Genomic DNA, 21877 nt, shown 5'->3' on the forward strand with positions numbered 1-21877 from the left:
TTGGAAAACTTGGAAGCCCTGAAAGTATTGAGGTCTGTAAAGAGGTTATTTCTAGCGTGTTTGCAAAACTGGATGGGCTTGAGAGATATTGCTTCATTACTGCTGACGAAATTCATGTGAAGCCTTCAGTGCAATTTCAAAAAGATCAAATAATTGGATTTGCTGTAGATTGTGAAGAACAAAAGGTTGCAAAACAGTTCTAGCTATAATGATAAATCCATCAATGGGGGTGCCCGCTTTTGTTGCTCGTCTCCTACCTATTAACAGCTTAAAACATGAATTCCTGAAAAAACAAATTGATATTGTTATGGAGATTGTATTTGAAGTTGGTGGATTTGTTTTCCTCATAATGACAGATAATCATTCCGTGAATCAAAAAATGTTCAAAGTATACCACCAAAACAATGCTAGTGCAGCCATCTATTCAGTTGTACACCCACATGATAATCCATACTTTAAAGAACTTTTCACATTCTATGATATGACTCACTGCTTGAAAAACATTCGGAACAACTGGGTCACAGAAAAAACACAAACGCTACAGTTTATTGATGCAGAAACACAAGCCTCCCACTTTGCAAAATTTTCTGATATCATCCAAATTTTTAATGAGGAAAATGAATCCTGCTTGAAAGAAACCAAACTGTCATATGCAGCACTGTATCCTAACAATTTTGAAAAACAAAAAGTGAAACTAGCTTGTGATCTATTTAATGAAAAAACCGTGGCAGCTTTAGAAAAGAGAGGTTTGATCAGTACATCACTTTTTGTAAAGATGGTGACAAGAGCATGGAACATGTTAAACATCAAATCTCCTAACAAAGGATATAGAACAAACGATCCTGACAGAAAACCCTACAGTGACAAAGGTGACAACAGACTTGAATATATAGAAAAGGTTGCAGTCTCATTCAAACTAATGGACAGTTCCATCAAAGGCGTTCGGAAACATGGGCTTACCAGTGAAACCAGTAATGCGCTCCATCAAACTATGACTGGATTAGTTTCCCTTATCAAATGCCTAATAGATGTTGGCTTCAAATATGTTCTCAGTGGAAAAATACAAAGTGATCGATTGGAGGGTGAATTTGGAGTCTACCGCCAGACCAGTGGGGGAAATTTCCACATCTCCACGTATCAAGTGTATAATGGATTGAAGCTACAGAGAATCAAGCTCTTCAATCAACTAGAACTTTCAGACAAACTTCAAAGCTCAGGGATCAGCGAGTGTTGCAAGGGCGTGGCGCACAGTGAAGATGATCAGGAAATTATTGATTCATGTTTTCAAATATCAACAACACTTACAGAAATAGAAAAGTCTGCTCTGTACTACATATCTGGCTATGTTGCTTTCAAAGAGGATGCTGCTTAGACTCTACTCCTGTTATCACTAATGCCAATTCAGAATTTCTAGATAGGGTGTCTCGCGGTGCTCTTGGACATCCCCCTGGTGAATTATTTGATCTCTCCCAGTATTTGTATGCCTTTTTCAAAACAAGAGAGAAAAAATGTTGCCCTCAAGTCTTCCTAGATGCATATAAAGTGATTTATGAGTTCTCAGCTTTAGATATTCAGAATATAGATAGTAAGCTTAGAAGATTCAACAATTGCTTTATCAAAGCATTTGCAAAAAGACATCAATGACAAATTAAAACATGCTGACCCAAAGTGTATAAAGCAAGGGCGGATAAGTGGACGCAGAACTGTTCCAATCTAAAGCTGACACACAAGGGAAATGTTGATGTTACATTTGCTTAAACTATTTAGACTGAATTTTGCTTATTAGACTGGATTAGACTGAATTTTGCTGTGTTTGTACTCAAAATTTGATATTTATAGTAGATAGGGATTGTATATATTGAATTTGTCAACCTCCGAATTATGAAAATAAATGCCAAGATGTTGCTTTCTTACTAATTTTGAACCATAATATGAATAACATTAACGGATATTTGGATTTTTTATGTATTTGGACAAGAAGGTGAACTTTTTCACCTCTGAAATGTGTTCTATTCCGTTTGTTGGCTCCATAAACATTAAATACAATAAATATGCAGCGACTTTCAAATAAATATTGAATTTTGGTATTTTTATATATATATTTGAAGTTTGAGACGTTTGAAACCAATTTTATTGAACTTGTTGACCCAAAAAACATATAATTAGACACCAACATCATATACTTTTGATTATTTTGAGCTCAGGAATAAAAAGACCGATTTTTGGAAAATGGAGTTTTTTGGGGGCCAAGAGCCCGTGTGGACTCCTCTTATGCGATTTCAACATTTCTTTGGTCCAGCTGTCAGCAGAAATAGTTGCTCCCCAATATCCAAAAGGAATTTTGAAATTATCTCTTACGGTTTTATCACAACATCAAAAAAAGCGCATCAGCCCCCAATAATTTTTCCCATTTTTGGGAGTTTCCTGTCCATCTATTCTAGAAGTCCATGGTAGGAGGAAGGAGGGTGCCACTGACGACTGTGCACAAGGAGGGCCTGCCAGTGATGGTCAAGCGCACCACCATTATTCCTCCGAGGTCAGAGATGCTGTTACCCTGTCAAATTACGGGTGTCCCCCCGGCTAATCTGTGTATGGTAGAGAGTGGAAGTCGATGCCCGGTAGAAAACGGGGTGATTATAGGCAGTACTTTGGCAGACCCTACTGCAGCGGAAGTGCCTGTCGTCGTGGCCAATGTCTCCTTCAGCCCAAAGAAAAGAAAACAAAGGACCATGGTGGGGTTGTGCCAAGAGATCGACCAGAAACCGAGAACCTGTGTCTGCAGAAGAACCCTGACGAAGCCCCAAGAGGAGCTGCCCGACTACCTGCGCGACCTGTTTTACAGGAGCTCCAAGTGTCTAGAGAAGCCCCAAGTGGAACAGCTCAGGGACCTTCTCGTGAGGAATGCAGATGTGTTTTCCACAGGAGACCTGGACTTGGGGTGTACGGACCTGGTAGAGCACCACATCGACACAGGTAGCCACCGCCCAGTGAAGCAAGCTCCTCGAAGGATGGCACCTTTCGTATTTGAACTTCTTATTTCTCGTTCCAACTTGAAGGACTTGGCACTTGTCTACGTTAAAGGGCATCTCCCATCTATCCGACCAAGATGAAATTTTGTGTAAATCCTCTTGGAGGCTTTGCCTGTCTTCGTCAGTGAGAACCGAGTTACCAATCTTTGTGTCGTCTGCAAATTTACTAATGCGATTATTGAGTTCAACATCCACGTCGTTGATGTAAATAATGAAGAGCACTGGGCCAAGAACCGAGCCCTGAGGGACGCCACTAGTGACCGGCGCCCGCTCTGAGTTACATCCGTCAATCACCACTCTTTGTATATTGCTCAACCAATTCGCGATCCATTGGTTTACTTGACCGTCAATACCTATTTGCTTTAATATATAAAGTAATTTATGATGTGGGACTTTATCAAACGCTTTCTGGAAATCAAGATAGACTATGTCCAATGATTTGGTTACGTCATAAACTGAGAAGAGATCGTTATGAAAGGTCAATAGGTTTGATAGGCAGGATCTTTTGTTACGGAAGCCATGTTGTGAATCCCTAATTAATGAGTGGCTTTCAAGGTAACTCACAATTTTGTCTCTAATTATGCTCGTATCGTATCGCCTATGTATTTCTGTGTTGCTGTGGGGTAGAAATATTCTGAGTGACAAGCAGTGAAGGAGTTCTGGGAAAGACTGTGTCGTACAATATATAAGGAATAGTATTTTGTGCGGTATTATTCAAGTGTTTGCCCATACTCACCCCTCGCAGTCAAAATTGGCTAGGGGCTGCGGGGAATGCGTTATGTAGAGTCCCTTTATAGAGAGAGTCCCGACATGGCGGCCCTGTGTATAAGGCTGCTGGGCGCCATTTTTGGCCCTTCGAGCACCGCGCCGACTTTGAACTGAGGTAATAAAAACATAATTTTATCTATTTTGGAAGCGGATTCGGCTGCTTTTTAATGTAACAATGCCTTCGGCAGTAGCAACATGCCACAGAGGGGATACAAAGTGTATAATTTAACTGCAAGGCCGCTGATAAGACAGACATAGGTGTGCTAACAGTCAGTCGTCTTGGGAGGAAACCATCGGTTATGATAACAAGACACACACTGCCATTGTATGTGTCTTGCTTTCATAACCGCCCTCCCTTTGTACTGTCTATGGAAAATTGGAAATCATTGTGAGAGAGGCACAGCTACAAGGACTGAAACAATCGTTCACATCGATCAGGTCCAAACATCGAAGCTGATGAGGGAAGCTGTCGCCCTTATGGCCAAAACTATTAGATGTGATCTCTCCCACAGGGCTCTAGCTGTTATAACATCCTCACAATGGATATTTCACACTCATCAAGGCCACAGTCTAATAGACTGGACGTGTTACAAGAGTTTAATGAACAGAAGCTAGCTTTTGGTGAGCCATACCTGTCTTGGTAAAACTCTAGAATCACACCCAACTCACTCAAGTTAACACAATATTTGTTTAGATTGTATTTGCTAATCATCACTCTGGTAACCGTTTCCATTATTATTACTCGTTTATGAGATTTTGAAATGCGGGGAAATATTACTATTTCAGCGGTGATAGGTTAGGTTACTATTTAATCATGTGAAGGGTCTTCAGCTAGAAACTCCTCTAGCTTGGGTTATAAGTGCATCTTTATTTAATAGCTTAATATATAAGGTTGCACAGTCTTCATTTTCATGGGTACCGATGTCATTATAATATGTTGAAGACATGTGCATTTTCCTACAGTATTCTCTAAACCAAGCTATTTTGACCCTCAAGCAACATGAAACACGTTTACATGGCCTTAGTATTTTACTGTATTTTTTTTTTAATCAACAACAAGTATTTAAATTAAATTAAATGTTATTGAATTATAATCATTGATGACTTATCTTCACAATACCTTGGAATCGCACAGATCGAACATTTATTGCAGCAATTGTGTGTGTGTATGTGTGTGTGTGTGTGTGTGAAATGCCAGAATTTTTCTCTTTACTCCCACACGACCACTGCGTGTAACGAAACACACGAGAAATTAACCCAGACAAGGAAAGGTTTGCCGGCGCCGGGGATCGAACCCGCGACCAGCGTAACGTGAGAGCCACTCCTTTATCAGTCGGCCAAAGAGGTACCCCCCTGGCTAAGTGGGTTATGGGAGGCTCGCCCATCAGGCAAGTCAGCATTACATGTGTGTGTGTGTGTGTCTGTGTGCGCGTTAAGTTGTTAACACAATAAAGAGAGTAGCACGGCGAGTAATGGAATCAGGGCTCCCTCCACCCCCAGATAATTATAATTAGTTTACACTAATTTTATCTCTATATGCTAAAGTTTACTGCAAGCAGGTAATGGAAAAGAAGCAAAGTGCCTTTGCATTGATGGAGCTTGGGTAGTGTGTCAGCCACGCGGCCCATAACAAGTATATCAAGGCTCATGACGTTCAGGAGGCAGCGTCCCTCCCCGCAGGCAAGGGTCAGGCGATGAAGGGATATGTAGGTAAGATAAAGACTTCCCCAACTGCTGCCGATAATGTTTTACAGCGATAAGTATTGTTAAATCCATCCATCACAGCAGCAACACTCAAAGAGAAGCACCCAGACTTGTGTGAAGTCTCTCAGTACCCTCTGAGCGCTGCCGCCTCTCAAGGTCGTCAGCAGCCCGCCTTGACGCGCCTATATCACAGGGTACATGGGTTACTGAGTGCCTATACTGAGACAGTGGCTGATCGTAAGGCTAATAATAATCTCCTGTCACCTTCTTACGGCACATTACAACGGATGGTGACCAAATTATGGTAAAGTATAAGGGCGTAATGGAATTGGTTGACGATACCTGTTGATGTAGACACAAACTGTCTCTTATTTACTTTCCCATAGCTCGCTGGCTGCTGGCTCCCTGCTGGCTGTTAGAGGAAGGTGTGCAGGTCTGACACAAGTGTGCTCAGTTTCATTGGACGACCCGTATGGCTGTGAAACAGAAATACAAAAGAGAGCGTGTGCCAGCGTTTGAAAAACGCGGGGAAAACAGGGCCAATAATGGCGTCCAAATCTTAGGTTGTCGGGACCACAGAGTTATAGGGCCGGTCTTACAGTCACCCGTTTTCGTTCGCTAGCCAGCGAACGAAAGCCTTCCGCGCGAACGAACGAAAAATCGGCGTTCTGGTAAGGAGATTTTGGGGAGCGGTTGAGGTGACGAAAACGAGATTTGTAACCAATAAATTCAAAGTAAATGAGTAAATCTGCAATGATATGACATACCTAGCATGCAGAAAGCATATACAAGGCAAATAATTATTCAAAACACCTTTATTTTTGTTGCACAAACATTTTATTGGGCAGCGTATCGTACACCGCCAGCACAACAGAGTCTGCCGTCTCAGCCAACGCAATGGATATTTTCGGTAAGTATATCTAGTGTTTTATTTATCTATTGACATTTCTTTTTGAAAATGTTGTGTGTAGTTGTTTTCGTGGCTCATATGGGTGTGCTGATAGGGTTAACAAACCATTGCATACTTGTGGATTTGGTGGCACTCAGTCAACATGAATTCTATTATGAAATATTAAGAATATAATAATTATAAGACTGCACCCCAAAAATATTCAAGGTATAATGAACTATTCATAATAGTTGGTCCCAGGCAGAGGGGGAGGAAAAACAAAAACTATTGAATTACACCCATCACGGGTGGTCACCAGTTTATTTCTGTTGTATTTTTATGTACTAATCAGTACGACTGTTTGTGTTATGAATAACTAGATAAGAGGTGATAGTCTACTGTCTTACAGTGAAAGGTAACTATTTTAGCTCTGATAGATTCAGTTAAACGGCATTAGGTTACTAATTATAAGGTTTGCTTTAGTTCCGTGGAATCATGTATAATTCGCAATCTATTAAGTCGCCATATTTTATTTTAGCAGCAATAGGTTATTATCCTTAGCAGTGATAGGTTACTATCCTAATGTTGAGCTGCAGCTCCAAGATAGTGTCATTTGCCCTGACAGCTACTTCACAGCATTTCCACAGCAATAAGATGATTTTTCTCACTTATTTAAAATACTGACTACAATATTAATTTCTGAGTAATTTATGAGAATGGCAGTTAAGGAGATTTTTTTATATTCTCTTGAAATAGCTGTGTTGTTATTCTGTAAATATTTCGCTCCATTGTTCTCGTCGTTGTATTCTGGTGCGACAATTATTTTCATACGATAAAGCATCATAGGTTACCCAAAAAATTAAGTCAGTGTCTCTGAAATATATCACTCAGGTCAGGCCAAACTCTTCTGGTAGCTTATGTAGGATTGTGCAGGTTAGGTTCGGCTCGGCCCCCTTCCTATCTTTCAGTTTAAAAAAGTTAAAGTTGGGGGCATATGCTATAGCTGCATTAGCATTAAAATTCGTTCTTCCATTCATCACTCTGTCCCTCAGTCACTGTTATATTGTACATACTTTTGTTTAAATTTTCCAGCTTGTTTCTTTCTCAGTTCTCTTGTTTTCTGCACACCCAACATTTAGTTATTTTCATCCTAATTTCAACATGACAGCATTTTTTTTTTAATAATACTTTTTGTACATATATGTCTCTCCCACAGGATGTGGAATTCTTCTGAATCTTAAGATGCTTGTCACAGTGAAATACCTGGTCACAAGCAATTTCCTCTTCACCATAGCTGACTGCATATAAATTGTTGTCATCAGGTAGCAGGGCTATTGGAGATGTCAACTGATATACCTGGTACCCTTTCTACATATAATTTCTCTATCAGAGGAAGCACACCATGTGTCCGAAAAAGTTTATGATGTTGCTGGTATGGAAGGAGTTACAAAGAGTGTCAGGGTCAAGGTTAGACTACACCTAGGATCAGTCCGCTCATTCTCAGTAGTGATGTACAGGCTGATGGATGAGGTCAGGCAGCAGTCTCTGTAGACCATGCATGATATTTGTGGATGACATTGTGATATTTAATGAAGGCAGGGAAGAAACTAAAAATGAACTAGAGAGGTGGAGGTATGCACTGTATAAGAGGGATGGAAATCAGCAGGAGGAGTACATGTGAGTGAGCCCTACGGAAATGGTACTGTGAGGTTTCAGTGAGTGGAGCTGGCAAAGGTAGATAAGTTCAAATACTAGGGCTTAACAGAACAAAGCAATGGAACGTGTGCTACAGAAAGGAAGAAAAGAGTACCGTACGAGCCAGATGGAATGTAGGGAGAATGGTGACACGATCATCCGATATTTCTGCTCCAGGACAAACCCCTGGGCTGTCCTGTGGTGACTGTGTCCATTTCTAGCATCAAAGAGCAGTTAAGTTACAGATATCATAAAAGACCTTTTGGTGTAAGAAAATCTTTATTTGGTAATAAATTTACCTGTATTTTCAACATGGAAAAATAAATTATTGGACTGTGTAATCCTTTTTTCATCACACGTACCAAGGGTAAATAAAACTATATTATCAATAAAATATTAATATAAAATAATGATAAATTCTTTACCCCATGCTAAATTAATAAAGGTAAAGTTGGGGGCATATGCTTTAGCGGCATGTGGCCTCATTGCTCATCTCCATCTTATTGGCCCTAGAGCTGGTTGTTGGTAAGAACTATTTATCCTGGGACATGAGTAGTATGACAGGAGAGTTATCAGCTTACTTTCCCCAGGTTATCCCAAATATCCATTTCTTTGAGTGAAGAAACAATTCCCCATTTTATTTCTTAGTATTTTAAGATTAATAATACTCAAAACCATTATAATTTGAACAAATATACAAATAAGTAATTCAATATAAGTAATAAAGAAAACTAACTAATCCAAGCAAACCTAACATAACTGTACCAGCACTGTCAGTGCACTGGACAGTCGGGGCGGTGGCCGCAGTAGTTAGGTTTGGTTAGGTTACGTCTGTTTGGTCGAGGTTGGACTACACCTAGAATCAGCCTGTTCATTCTCAGTAGTGATGTACAGGCTGACGGATGAGGTCAGGCAGCAGTCTCCGTGGACCATAATATTTGTGGATGACATTGCGATGTGTACCCCAAGCTAAATAAATAAAGGTAGAGTTGGGGGCATATGCTATAGCTGCATGTGGCCTCATTGCTCATCTCCATCTCACTGGCCCTAGAGCTGGTTGTTGGTAAGAACTAATTATCCTGGGACATGGCTAGTGTGACAGGAGTCATCAGTTTACTTTTCCCAGGTTTTCCCAAGTATCCAATTCTTGAGTGAAGAAACAATTTCCCCTGCTTTTTTTCTTACTGTTTTCAGATTAATAATACTCAAAACCATTATAATTTGAAGAAAATAAACAAACAAGTAGTTCAATAGAAGTACTAAAGAAGACTAACTAATCTAAGCAGACCTAACATAACCCTGCCAGCACTGTCAGTGCACTGGTTAGGTGGTGCTACTTTGGCTCGTTATCTACAAGAACAAAAATATCTACACCATACTTTGGCTTGTTATCTACAAGGAAAAGTATCTACACTGTAGAAATTTTATTTTGTAATGATATCTACATGGTTAAACATAATGAAAACACTTTTGGTTTTGGTTTGGTTATGTTACGTCTGCTTAGGTTAGTTACTTATAATGTACACTTTCATATTATGGTTCAAGTGCATTTATTTTTGCCCTTTGCCCACAGTTTGGAAGAGTACATGATATTTTGAAGTGGCAGAGCTAAAATATTTACCAAAAATTTTGTAAATATTCGTCCTTGGGGTGTTTTATCCTCTACTCCCCCTTTTTTATCACACTGAAAAGGAGAGTGAACAGCTGGGAGGGCTGCATGTCAAAAATGCCCAGGAGAAGATTAAAGAAACACTGGTGCATTGGTTAGGAGGTTCAGCAGCAAATCCGTGTGTCCGTGTATGAATCTCAGCTTGATCAGTCGACACGCAGCTCACCCAGCTGTTCATGCACCCTTTTGGGCTGACTAACTAATGGGTATCTAGGAAAACTTTGGGAAGATAAACTGCGAGTAGCAGAGATGTCACACTGGCCCTGTCATTATTATTATTACCAACCACAGACTCAAGGACAAGTAAAGCGGACAAACACAGAGGCCGCACGCAGCTTTGAGGAATGCCCACAACTCTACCTAGAGACGAGCTAATGCTGAAAACATGATTTATCTTGAGAAAAACGACAGTGGTCGCTGCACAGTTCATGGTACGCGCCGATAAATCACGTGACTATGTTTACGTTTTCACGCTCACGCTCGCCAACCTCGCCCGACCAGTTCTACCAACACTGCCGACGATTTAGGTTCGGCAGTTCGTACGCCAGCCAACGGACCTGGTGCGCGTTTTCGTTTTGCCGCTCCCGAAAGGACTGTAAGACCGGCCCATATACACTGTATATAACTCTGTGGTCGGGATTCTAGCGTTGTGCGGGGCGAAACTTCGAAAGTCACCTGTGACATCAAGATCAAGATAAAGCGGAGGACGATCCAAAGGGGCAGCAGTAGCTGTACGTGTGACCTGAAGGGCCTTGGCAGTGTTTCTCGTGGAGGAGGAGCCCCGCGGCGCCCAAGGTGAGTGTGCAGGGTGGGGGAAGGGTGGGCCAGTGTGTGAACGGGCCACACGTGGTCCAGGAATGAGGGGAGGGCCAGTGTGTGGACGGGCCACACGTGGTCCAGGAATGAGGGGAGGGCCAGTGTGTGGACGGGCCACACGTGGTCCAGGAATAAGGGGAGGGCCAGTGTGTGGACGGGCCACACGTGGTCCAGGAATGAGGGGAGGGCCAGTGTGTGGACGGGCCACACGTGGGACAGGAAGGAGGGGAGGGCCAGTGTGTGGACGGGCCACACGTGGTCCAGGAATGAGGGGAGGGCCAGTGTGTGGACGGGCCACACGTGGTCCAGGAATGAGGGGAGGGCCAGTGTGTGGACGGGCCACACGTGGTCCAGGAATGAGGGGAGGGCCAGTGTGTGGACGGGCCACACGTGGTCCAGGAAGGAGGGGAGGGCCAGTGTGTGGACGGGCCACACGTGGTCCAGGAATGAGGGGAGGGCCAGTGTGTGGACGGGCCACACGTGGTCCAGGAAGGAGGGGAGGGCCAGTGTGTGGACGGGCCACACGTGGTCCAGGAAGGAGGGGAGGGCCAGTGTGTGGACGGGCCACACGTGGTCCAGGAATGAGGGGAGGGCCAGTGTGTGGACAGGCCACACGTTCTTGCTCTTGCTCTTGCTGTACAGGTGACCCGTTGGAGAGTCAGGCCTTCGTATCGGCACACCCTGTAAAAATAAAACAACACATTAAGCAGTATCCATTACAAATCTTCCAATTCCCTATTTCTTGCACACCACATCTTTTCCAGAAAACTCTTCATGGCTTCTATAATTCTATCATTTGCTTCACTCAGTCCCAGCAGCAGCAGCATCCATTCCCTCTCTGTCCTTGCAATCCTCCCATTCACATCCCAGCCCATCTCACTCAGTGCCACCCTCATCATCTCCGTCCTTTCTCTCCGGTACCTCCCACACACCAGTATCACATGCACGACAGTTTCATCCACACCCCTGTCACACATCTGACACACTTTGCTGCGGGACTCAGACCACCTGTAGTTTCTTGCATTCACATTCATACACTGCGCTCGAGCTTGGAAGAGAAGATCACCACCCAGGCTTCCATCATACCAGCTGACACACTGCGGGGCTTCCTTTTCCCTGTACCACTCCAAAGTACTCTTTCGCTCCATCACATGCTTCCACCTCCTCAGACCATCACCTTTCACTGCACTGTCTATCTCTTTCTTCCACTTTCTCACATTCCATTCTAGACCCTCACTATTTCTGTCAGTCACCTTCCATTCAAAGAAACGCCTCCCTTCCTCTCTGCTCACCCACCTGACTCGCATACCACTGTCACCAACCATTCTCATGCAGTTTTTAATCCATTTGCTCTCATGCACACTCCACAAGTAGACCTTCCGTGCCAATCTCGCGTCATCCATTCGTTCCAGTCTGACTTTGTATCTAAGGGTAGCCTTCCTAAATCTTTCCCTAAAGGTACTCCACCCCATATCACCCCTCAATGCTTCCACCGCTGCATACCTTGGTGCATTCAAAGCTAACCTACCGATCCTATTTTGCCCTACTTCCAATTTATCCATTTCCAACTCACTCCATGTAATCACCTCCATCCCATACATCACACTCGGCACTGCTACACTCTTCCACACCTCTCTCAGCGCATCATACTTACATGCTCTCATTCTTGCTGCACTTCCCAGACGGCCCACCCATTGATTCACTAGGCTAATCTTCTCATTCTTTGTCCTTTCACATCCGCTCGGACTCATCCATACACCCAGGTACTTGTATGCATTTGTTTGCCCTAGCTCTGTGTCTCCTAGCCTCCAGGTCCTATTTCTCTCATCTTCTGCCCCATTCACAACCATTATCTGACTTTTCTCACTACTATATTTCACTCCAAAATCTCTCCCATACTCATTTACCACATCTAATAGTTCCTGCAGTTCCTCCGCTGACTCACTCATGACTACCACATCATCTGCATATAGAAGCACACTTACCCTGTCTTCTCCCACTTTTACTCCTGCATTCTTTCTCCTCATCCTGGCTGCCAACTCCTCAGTGTACAGACTGAAGAGAGTTGGAGACAGGATGCAGCCCTGCCTAACACCTCTTTCACTCCTCACCCACTCTGTCTCTAATGCTCCTAACCTATACCTGGCTCTCGTATCCACATACATGCTCCTAATGATTCGCACTATCTTATCACTCAAACCTACTTTCTCCAGTACCTTGCACATCACCTCCCTGTTCACTCTATCATACGCTTTCTCAATATCAAGAAACCCAAGATACAACGGACTTCCATTCTTCCTTTTCCTCTCTATCATCTCATTTACCACATACATATTGTCCTCTGCCCTCCTGTCTGTGCGAAAACCATTCTGCTCCTCACCCAGCACTCTCTCTCTTTCAATCCACTTACACAGCCTTTCATTCAACACTGCACAGAAAACCTTTCCCACCGTATTCGCCAGGGCTATCGGCCTATAATTCTTCAGCTCTTTCTTACTCTTATGTCCTCCCTTGTGTATCAGAGTCACTCTGCATTCGTTCCATTCCCGAGGCACTCTCTCATTCTCCCATACACAGTTGAATAGCTCAGTCATCCTGTCTATCACCACCTCACCTCCATTCTTATACAATTCATACGGGATCTCATCCAGCCCTGCTGCCTTGCAATTCTTCTGCTTCTTCAAACATACCTTGACTTCCTCTCTGCAAATTCTCTCATTCAGCTCATCCGCATCCTTCCTCTCAAGCGTTACACATCCCTCTCTCACCTCAAAAACTTCACCCAACCCTCCAATCTCTTCCCAGAAACCTTTTATACACTCTTTCATTCTATCTGTGTCCCTGATATCCTCACCATTTACCCTCAGGCACTCCACGGTTTCACTATCAGTCACACTCTCACCCCTCAAGAATTTATACCATTCACGCCCACCTTCTAGGCCTTTTTCTTTCAGAGCCTCAATCACACTCCTCTCACACCTGACCTTGGCCTCCCTAATCTTCCATTTAGTGACCCTCTGTTGCCTTACATACTCTGACCATGTATTTTGATATTCATTCTCTGCCTCAATGTTTTCATGTCTCTCTTTCCTCAGTCTCCTACAAACCTTATTCAGCCTCTTTCGCTCCTTCCTAGCATCCCTGATCTCCCCATTCCACCATGGCTTGTACTTTCTCTTCCTTCCATTCGTACTCACATACCCAATCCGTCGAGTTGCGGCTCTCCTTACATTTCCTACAAACGCACTATTGGCTCCATCCACGTCATGCACACTTCCATTTATCCAGTCTAATTCCCTTAGGTCCACCTGGAAATCTTCCCATCTAACATCCCTCAACCTCCTTTTCTTTCTTTCTCTCTTCACTTCACCTTCATTCCTAGCATACAGGTCACATTCCACCACCAGCATATTGTGATCAGACACCACATCAATCATTCCGTCCTCGTCTATCCACATACGAGACACACACTCACGCATTCTCCCATTCACTAACACAATCAATAGCAGACTCCTGATCCCTCGCACTCCACGTCACACGTCCCTCAGCCATCGTCACATTCAAGTTTTCCAGATTCATTTCATCCACAAACTCATCCAGCATTTCCCCATTCCGGTTCATTCTCTCCCCAAGCACACCCACATGTGCATTCATATCTCCCATGACCATAACTTTCTCTCCGGCATACTCCCTCATAACTTTCCTCACCACGCCATACTTCCCTCTGTTCTCCCTCATGGCTCTCTCACCTTCCACCGTCATGTACACCACAATCACTATCAACCTCTCAGACTTACCCTTGGCATTCACACACTCCACTTTCACTGCTAGCACATCTTCACTGTCTGCACTCGTCCCTACATTTACTTCTTCTACTCTGAAACCCTTACTTTTCCTGTGGAGTAGGGCTACGCCTCCTCCCCGTGTATTCTGCTTCTTTCTGCCTTTCCCAATCATAGCAAACACTTCCCCATCCACACGCACGTCATCTCTTAACTGAGTCTCAGTCACACCAACTAGATCAAACTTCCACTCATCCAGCTCTTTACTCATGTCATCCAGCTTACCTGTGCCCCATCCTCTCACATTTATACACCCAATGTTCATACAGTTCATACACTTCACTGCCTGGTTGGTGGTTTCTCTTCCTTGCTCTCTAGCGCCTCAAGCATTCACACACTGGACGGACCTAGCATTCCTCCACTCCCTCAGCCTCCTGCCCATCCTCTCGTGTCCTGACTGGTTCAGGTGGACCCCATCTACGTTGAAGTCCAGCCCTTCCCGTAGCACACCATCCAAATCTACAAAGCTAACATTCCCTTTCTTACCCCTCAGCCACTCCACCTTCAGCTGTAGCAGTGCCTCTTGGAGTCTAATGTTCGTCCTCTGCCTCACCCTCTCATACCTCTCCCCTTCTCTAGGGCGCCTCATAACCCCAACCACTGCCACTCTCACATTCTTACCCTCCACTGCCTTCACTGCTTCTACCACCTCTCTTACCGTGTCTTCCGTGCCAACATTCTCCAAATCATTCCCACCACCCTGAATGATCAAGAGGCCATCCTTAAACTCTCCTGCCTTCTCCTCAACCCTCCTCCTCACTTCTCCAATCCTGGCACCACTCAAGCTCTCCACACCACTCCCCTCGGCCTTACACCCCAACTGACTCTTAACATTCTTCATCATGCTGTCCCCAACGACACGAATGGGGGGCATACTCTTTATCGCCTTCCTCACCTGTGGCCTGTCCTTCTGCTTCTCACACTTTCCACACCCATCCCTACCTCCCCCAACATCCTCGACCTGCACCTCCACTTCCCTGGACTCCACGGTGATCTTGGGGGCAGCAGGCTCACTCGCTGGGGCGGCTTGCACGCTGGTTGTTTGGGCAGCCTTCTCCACCACGTTGGCCTCTGTCTGCACCTCCTTGTCCTCTTTCTTCCGTTTCCATTCCGTCCTGCTCGTGTCGAGGCACACCGTGCACAGGAACACGATCAGGCTATGCTCTAGGATCCGTGAGGCGGTCTTGATGTTAACGCAGGTCAGGTGGGACCACTCCTCACACCTTTCACAACACAATCCATTGTCATTCACATCCTTCCCACACACACCACAGTCGTCCTTGCCCATCTCTTCTTAACTCTTAGGTAAAGTACTCACCAAAATACTGCACAGACGGAAAATCCTCCGAGCCGCTCACACACACCTGTACTGTACTGTGTTTACAGCAACCGCTGGGACAGGAAGGAGGGGTGGGCCAGTGTGTAGACGGGCCACACGTGGTCCAGGAAGGAGGGGAGGGCCAGTGTGTGGACGGGCCACACGTGGTCCAGGAATGAGGGGAGGGCCAGTGTGTGGACGGGCCACACGTGGTCCAGGAATGAGGGGAGGGCCAGTGTGTGGACGGGCCACACGTGGTCCAGGAAGGAGGGGAGGGCCAGTGTGTGGACGGGCCACACGTGGTCCAGGAATGAGGGGAGGGCCAGTGTGTGGACGGGCCACACGTGGTCCAGGAATGAGGGAGGGCCAGTGTGTGGACAGGCCACGTGGTCCATGAAGTTGGGGAGGGCCAGTGTGTGGACGGGCCACACGTGGTCCAGGAAGGAGGGGAGGGCCAGTGTGTGGACAGGCCACACGTGGTCCAGGAATGAGGGGAGGGCCAGTGTGTGGACGGGCCACACGTGGTCCAGGAATGAGGGGAGGGCCAGTGTGTGGACGGGCCACACGTGGTCCAGGAATGAGGGGAGGGCCAGTGTGTGGACAGGCCACGTGGTCCAGGAATGAGGGAGGGCCAGTGTGTGGACAGGCCACACGTGGGACAGGAAGGAGGGAGGGCCAGTGTGTGGCCCAGGCCACCGTGGTCCATGAATGAGGGGAGGGCCAGTGTGTGGACGGGCCACACGTGGTCCAGGAAGGAGGGGCGGGCCAGTGTGTGGACGGGCCACATGTGGTCCAGGAAGGAGGGGCGGGCCAGTGTGGACGGGCCACACGTGGTCCAGGAATGAGGGAGGGCCAGTGTGTGGACAGGCCACACGTGGTACAGGAAGGAGGGGAGGGCCAGTGTGTGGACGGGCCACGTGGTCCAGGAAGGAGGCGGGCCAGTGTGGAGGCCACATGTGGTCCAGGAAGGAGGGAGGGCCAGTGTGTGGGCCGGGCCACACGTGGTCCAGGAAGGAGGGGCGGGCCAGTGTGTGGACGGGCCACACGTGGTCCAGGAAGGAGGGGCGGGCCAGTGTGTGGACAGGCCACACGTGGTCCAGGAAGGAGGGGAGGGCCAGTGTGTGGACGGGCCACACGTGGTCCAGGAAGGAGGGGAGGGCCAGTGTGTGGACGGGCCACACGTGGTCCAGGAAGGAGGGGAGGGCCAGTGTGTGGACGGGCCACACGTGGTCCAGGAATGAGGGAGGGCCAGTGTGTGACGGGCCACACGTGGTCCAGGAATGAGGGAGGGCCAGTGTGTGGACGGGCCACGTGGTCCAGGAAGGAGGGGCGGGCCAGTGTGTGGACGGGCCACACGTGGTCCAGGAATGAGGGGAGGGTCAGTGTGTGGACAGCACACGTGGTCCAGGAATGAGGGAGGGCCAGTGTGTGGACAGGCCACACGTGGTCCAGGAATGAGGGAGGGCCAGTGTGGACAGGGCCACACGTGGTCCAGGAAGGAGGGAGGCCAGTGTGTGCGGGCCACGTGGTCCAGGAATGAGGGAGGGCCAGTGTGGACGGGCCACACGTGGTCCAGGAATGAGGGAGGGCCAGTGTGGACAGGCCACACGTGGTCCAGGAATGAGGGAGGGCCAGTGTGTGGAGGCCACGTGGTCCAGGAAGGAGGGAGGGCCAGTGTGTGGACGGGCCACACGTGGTCCAGGAATGAGGGGAGGGCCAGTGTGTGGACAGGCCACACGTGGGACAGGAAGGAGGGGTGGGCCAGTGTGTAGACGGGCCACACGTGGTCCAGGAAGGAGGGGAGGGCCAGTGTGTGGACGGGCCACACGTGGTCCAGGAAGGAGGGTCGGGCCAGTGTGTGGACAGGCCACACGTGGTCCAGGAATGAGGGGAGGGCCAGTGTGTGGACGGGCCACACGTGGTCCAGGAAGGAGGGGAGGGCCAGTGTGTGGACGGGCCACACGTGGTCCAGGAATGAGGGGAGGGCCAGTGTGTGGACGGGCCACACGTGGTCCAGGAATGAGGGGAGGGCCAGTGTGTGGACGGGCCACACGTGGTCCAGGAATGAGGGGAGGGCCAGTGTGTGGACAGGCCACACGTGGTCCAGGAAGGAGGGGCGGGCCAGTGTGTGGACGGGCCACCGTGGTCCAGGAATGAGGGAGGGCCAGTGTGGACGGGCCACACGTGGGACAGGAAGGAGGGAGGGCCAGTGTGTGGACGGGCCACACGTGGTCCAGGAAGGAGGGGAGGGCCAGTGTGTGGACGGGCGACACGTGGGACAGGAAGGAGGGGAGGGCCAGTGTGTGGACGCGCCACACGAGGCACAGGAAGGAGGGGAGGGCCAGTGTGTGGACGGGCCACACGTGGGACAGGAAGGAGGGGTGGGCCAGTGTGTGGGCCACACGGGGCACCGGAAGGAGGGGTGGGCCAGTGTGTGGACGGGCCACACGTGGGACAGGAAGGAGGGGAGGGCCAGTGTGTGGACGGGCCACACGTGGGACAGGAAGGAGGGGTGGGCCAGTGTGTGGACGGGCCACACGTGGGACAGGAAGGAGGGGAGGGCCAGTGTGTGGACGGGCCACACGTGGGACAGGAAGGAGGGGAGTGCCAGTGTGGACGGGCCACACGTGGGACCAGGAAGGAGGGAGGGCCAGTGTGGACGGGCCACACGTGGGACAGGAAGGAGGGGAGGGCCAGTGTGTGGACGGGCCACACGTGGGACAGGAAGGAGGGGAGGGCCAGTGTGTGGACGGGCCACACGTGGTCCAGGAAGGAGGGGAGGGCCAGTGTGTGGACGGGCCACACGTGGGACAGGAAGGAGGGGAGGGCCAGTGTGTGGACGGGCCACACGTGGGACAGGAAGGAGGGGAGGGCCAGTGTGTGGACGGGCCACACGTGGTCCACGAAGGAGGGGAGGGCCAGTGTGTGGACGGGCCACACGTGGGACAGGAAGGAGGGGAGGGCCAGTGTGTGGACGGGCCACATGTGGTCCAGGAAGGAGGGGTGGGCCAGTGTGTGGACGGGCCACACGTGGTCCAGGAAGGAGGGGAGGGCCAGTGTGTGGACGGGCCACACGTGGTCCAGGAAGGAGGGGAGGGCCAGTGTGTGGACGGGCCACACGTGGTCCAGGAAGGAGGGGAGGGCCAGTGTGTGGACGGGCCACACGTGGTCCACGAAGGAGGGGAGGGCCAGTGTGTGGACAGGCCACATGTGGGACAGGAAGGAGGGGAGGGCCAGTGTGTGGACAGGCCACATGTGGGACAGGAAGGAGGGGTGGGCCAGTGTGTGGACGGGCCACACGTGGTCCACGAAGGAGGGGAGGGCCAGTGTGTGGACGGGCCACACGTGGTCCACGAAGGAGGGGAGGGCCAGTGTGTGGACAGGCCACATGTGGGACAGGAAGGAGGGGAGGGCCAGTGTGTGGACAGGCCACATGTGGGACAGGAAGGAGGGGTGGGCCCAGGGCTCCCACTTTTGGGGGAAATGACACTAGATTGGGAAATTTCATCACTTTTAGTGACAAATCTAGGGAAACTGGCAAATTTGGGGAAATCTAGGGAAATCTTAGGTCAGTATTATAAAAGTCTAACTTTGTGGAGTCCATGATTTTTTGGCATAAATTATATAAAAATTTGCTACTGCTAATCATTTTAAAATATTTTATGATTGACACACCATATTATTCCTATAGGCCTACCCTTTTACTGCTTTGGCTTCCCCTCGTATTAATAGTTGATAATATGATTTGGAGTATAGCAGTCAAACCTTTCTAGTGCCTTTCAAGTTATCATTGCTCAGTGAAATTTCTTACCTAGATGGGGAGAACCCCATCTAGAATCAAGTGATGCTTCCAACCAAGACAGCAAGTAGATTGTCCTTTAGATGAGCTGATGGTTGGCTAATGTGGCATCACCAATACCACACAAACCACTGCCATAATACCCTTGAGCAAGTGGCAAGACATTGCAGTCAGGTTGGCAATCCCGAGTGGAGACCACAGCACAGCACACAATTTTACAATTCAAAGTGATACTCAACAACCCAAAGTCAATCAAAATCGTACAAAATTTGACCAAGAGAGGTGTTGAGATGCCGTTTAAAAGCATTTACAGAATTCACTACGACAACTGATTCAGGTAAATTATTCCAAATGCTAATGACCCGCACTGAGAAGAAACAAACATCAGTGTTGTAACGAGGAACAAAAAGGTTGAAGGAGTGGCCTCTTGTGTCTCTGTTGTGATTTCTAACAAAGATTAGGACAGAACCCTTTCAGGATGTTGAACACCATAATAAAATCAGCTCTGATCAATCTTCCTTTAATGGAGTAAAGGCTCAATCTAGCGAGACGTTCACAATATGGCAGATCATGGAAACCGGCAACTTTCTAAGTCCACCTTCTCTAAACATTTTCTAAAACCCTAATGCCTCCTGCATAACCAGTGAACCAAACCACAGAGGCAAAGTCCAAGATAGGGCGAATATGAGAGATGAAAACTGCCTTCATGAAATCAGGTGATCTGCAATTTAAAATACTGTAACCAATGCCTCCAATCTTGCCAGTGATTTCTCTCACATGCAAGTGAAACTTTAGGGAGGAATCCTCCCTGACCCCAAGATCTTTATTGTTATCTACATCTTGTAAGGCTTGGTTTCCTATAATATATGGTAAAGGAACAGGAGCATCAAGGAAAGTCCTACGAAAGTTCTTCAGGCACATTTACCAACTTAGAAAGATAAACCCCAAGAACTGCTTGTGTTGTAAAGAGTGTTAATGTCTCTGCAAAATACTGTGAGAAATTAAATGGTTAGACCTAGAAATTGTAGTAGCTAGGTATAATTTTAGATCATCAGCAAATAAGCAAAACTTACAATTTAGTTGTGAAACAACATGATTGATGTAGATGAGAAAAAGCAAGGGACCAATTACCGACCCTTGTGGAACACCACTGCAAAAATATTACAGTTTACCAGGGTTGGCAAAAACCAATGTTTAAAAAAAAGTAATTCTATCCGTATATACATATATGAGTTTGAAAAGGAATTATAGATAGATTTAGAGATGGATTTAGCAATATATTCATTTGATCTTCATACAATCTGTAAAAAAGGCAAAATGCAGCTTCTCTAACATGCTTTTTTATTGCAATGTTAAAGAGTAGTAAAACATGAAAGACCTCTTCTAATTTTCCACTTGCATGCAACAAAAACAGTTGTGAGAGAGAGAGAGAGAGCGCTTTCCTGGCTATATCCCGCACCGCATACTGCCGCTGCATCGCACTCCCCGGAGTTAGGGGCGCTGTTATGATGACTCAGAACAACAATGGCCGCCTTAGCATACACAGACTGTACGTATGTACAATTTACAGTCCACAGACGCCAGTGTCACCATGCAACATGGACAGCATGCATCTAATATCTACTGTGCTAGAACCTAAGTAATACTTATTCTGAGTAATTAATGAGAATAGTCACTAGGACTGAAAATCATTAGAATAGTGGTCCTGGCAATTATTCAGGCGACGATTACCATTGCAGCTTCCAGGACAGCGACCCCCCTTCAGTGATGACTGCATTCACGATGCCCCCCTACAATACCTAGTTACACTATACCTCGCTGCTACAGTAATACACTACCACTACACAACACTATCACTTTGCACCTTGCTCCAGACCGCAGCTCGCAGCTCTGAATGACTAGAATTGTGAGTCACTCTTTCCCTTCCCACCAGGGTTGCCAGGTTTGGCATAATTATGCCAAGTTGGTATATTCCAGGCCTGGTTGGCGTACTGGAAATTTAGTTTTATGCCTAACCTCATTTGGCATAATTTTTGGTATATTCAGGGGTGTTTTTGATATTATTTCATTTATATTCATAATAAGGTGCTGGAAGTCAAAGACGTTGACCAGATTTTATAATATATCTAGTGAATAAAACATCAGAAAAAAGCATTATACACATCAGATGAGGGTACCGTTCCTCTTGGTACTGTTTCAGGACCTAAAGTTCCTGATCACCGCAGAACGCGTATTGTTCGTGTTCAGTTACTAGTCTGCGGGTCTGTGCAGGAAAGGAGAAAGTGGCCTCCGCTGCCCAGCAGTGCCCAGGGTTGTACGCTACTTTACGAGGACTTACGCTATCCCAG

At 47.2% G+C, this 21877-nt stretch overlaps 1 protein-coding gene across 1 annotated transcript in view; it reads left to right on the top strand.

The window, feature by feature from the left end:
• Nucleotides 1-10268: 10268 nt before the first annotated feature.
• LOC127009860 (zinc finger protein OZF-like) overlaps nt 10269-21877 on the top strand; it is a 112782-nt gene continuing 101173 nt past the window's right edge. The window contains exon 1 of the mRNA XM_050883289.1: nt 10269-10549. The gene's annotated coding sequence lies outside the window, so the exon portion shown is untranslated. The remainder of the gene's footprint in view (nt 10550-21877) is intronic.

Source organism: Eriocheir sinensis, chromosome 42 (assembly GCF_024679095.1).
Source record: "Eriocheir sinensis breed Jianghai 21 chromosome 42, ASM2467909v1, whole genome shotgun sequence".
NCBI lineage: Eukaryota > Metazoa > Arthropoda > Malacostraca > Decapoda > Varunidae > Eriocheir > Eriocheir sinensis.